Here is a 2,242-nt window from a genome sequence, read left to right on the forward strand (position 1 = left end):
TGCCTCCGTTTATTTACACTGTGTTTCTGAATATTACATCAGTTTTACAATTTAAGAACACGTAGAACAGGAAGGACAGATGTCTACTGTGAATTGTCCTATTACCACCAGTGTGCTAAGATAGATACATGGCTACTGCTGATAAAGGACTTATTAAGTCTGCTTAGCATTTTCGGAGACACTTTATTACATTCCAGCTATTTGGGATAATAAAATACCATATTTTGGCTAGTTCCAGTTCTTTGGTGCAGCCATTGTGGAGCATAAAAATAATGTTGTCTGAAAACAAGCAGCAGCTTCTTTAAAGTTAGATTTTTATAATGAAAATAGACAAAGCATTGTTCCAGTTCCCTTTCTATGAACTTTTCTCAAATGTTTTACAGCTGCCTTCCTCTATGAGGAATGTTTTAGCAGAACTTTTACACTGCTTCTGGACTTTCATGCTACTTTCAACTATCTTCCAAAATTGACAAAATCTTGCATTCAAATTACCAAAGCTATAACTTATTCTAGGCAAGTCCCAGGCTAAGGCTACAAAGCCCAAAACAAGCTTATGAAGTTGCTCTTCTAGCAGGTAACAGCCTGGGGATAGAAACCTGACTGACACTGAACAAAGAAATGTCTGAAGCCTGTAAGGACCTGTAATTTATTTGCATTGACCACCACAGAAGCTAAAAATGGTCTTTCTATGAAATCTGACTAAGCCTGTCTCACCAACTGTGAAGTTTCTTTGCATCACCTAAGCATTCCACAGGTAATTCATATCACAAGTCATCTGTTTGCTGCCTAAACGTTCAAAACCTGATCTGCCTAACAATTAACTTCAATTCCTTTCCAGAAAAACTGAATGGAGCTCAAACTGTACCAAAGTGATAAAGTCATCAGGCTGTGCACATGAGTAAGATGCCACTTTCAAGCTCAGAACCTGCATGCTTACAAGCTCCAAGGCAAATACACCAATCTTTGCTCACTTTAGAGATTAATTAATGTTTGAAAGGTGTTTGTTGTCAGTTACTGAATTTAACAGAAAGAAGTTAAATTTGTATGAAGAGCTCTACAGGTACACAAGCTTGGAGCCCTGCTCACACACACACAGTGACTTGCATATTAAAAAAAAAAAAAATCCCTTACGGCTACCATTCAGTGCTACTGAGTTGAAGGCAGTTCAGTTAGGAAGTGGACAACAGTTTATCTGTAGGTAGACAGACACGCATGCAAACAAATTTCTTCTGACATCTTCTGAGAAGACAGAACTAGACTCTTCTCAGAGATGCCCACCAAAAGCATCTCTGAGAAAAACAAGAAAAAACAGACAGTAAGGGCATGTCCAACATGGCATTAGAAAAGCAAAATTCCACAGAGGAGGTGCCCAAGCACTGCAACAGGTTGCCCACAGATGCTGTGCAGTCTCCATGACAAAGTTTTCAAAACCCCATCAACAACAGAGGCATTGTCTGTGCAGCCCCTGGTCTTAAAAGTGCCTTTCCTATTTGGAACCGACTAGTTTCCCACAAAGAGAAGCAAGAATAACTTGGGAGATTTAAGTACTCTTGAGACCAAATGGTAAGAAACTAGAACGCTAAGCACTAACTTAGAAGTACAAGCAACATTTATGGTAAGCAACCTTGCCAAAGTTATGACTTGAAGATAGAATGAGTCAGGCTGCAGGGTATGCCCAGCTCACCCACTGCTGCATGGCAGTTGAGCACCCCTGTGGGAGGTACGCTCAGGTAGAGGAGCTCGTGTGCTTGGTGATGGACCTCGGGGAGGAGGTAAGAAAGTTGAGAGCCATCAAGGAATGTGACAGAGGGATAGACGCTTGGGGTCATACCCTGACTCCCATGACAGTCAGCAGGTAGACAGAGCCCCTGCTACAGAGAACCCCCTGTTCTCTTCTCTGCCCGATCAAGCATGATGATATAGTGGACAGAGGTCAATGGCAAGAAGTTCCTGCCCAGCGCAACAGGCAGTGCAGGCATGTCTGTCCAATGTCCACCCCACCTTCCCAACTGCCCTTGCATAACAGGTATGATGCTCTGCAAGGGGAACCAGATAACTACAATGACGATGGATCGCCTAGTTTGGAGGTGGCACTGAGGCCAAGAAGAACCACACCTTGCATCACAACTTCTTCAGTTAAGGACAGATGAGCCGTTGTTGTAGGGATTCAATTCTGAAGGGTATGGAGGGCCCACTATGAAGAGCAGACCCACTGCACAGGGAAGTCTGCTGCCTCCCTGGG

This window comes from Merops nubicus, unplaced genomic scaffold, assembly GCF_000691845.1.
Source record: "Merops nubicus isolate BGI_N331 unplaced genomic scaffold, ASM69184v1 scaffold9267, whole genome shotgun sequence".
Classification (NCBI taxonomy): Eukaryota; Metazoa; Chordata; class Aves; order Coraciiformes; family Meropidae; genus Merops; species Merops nubicus.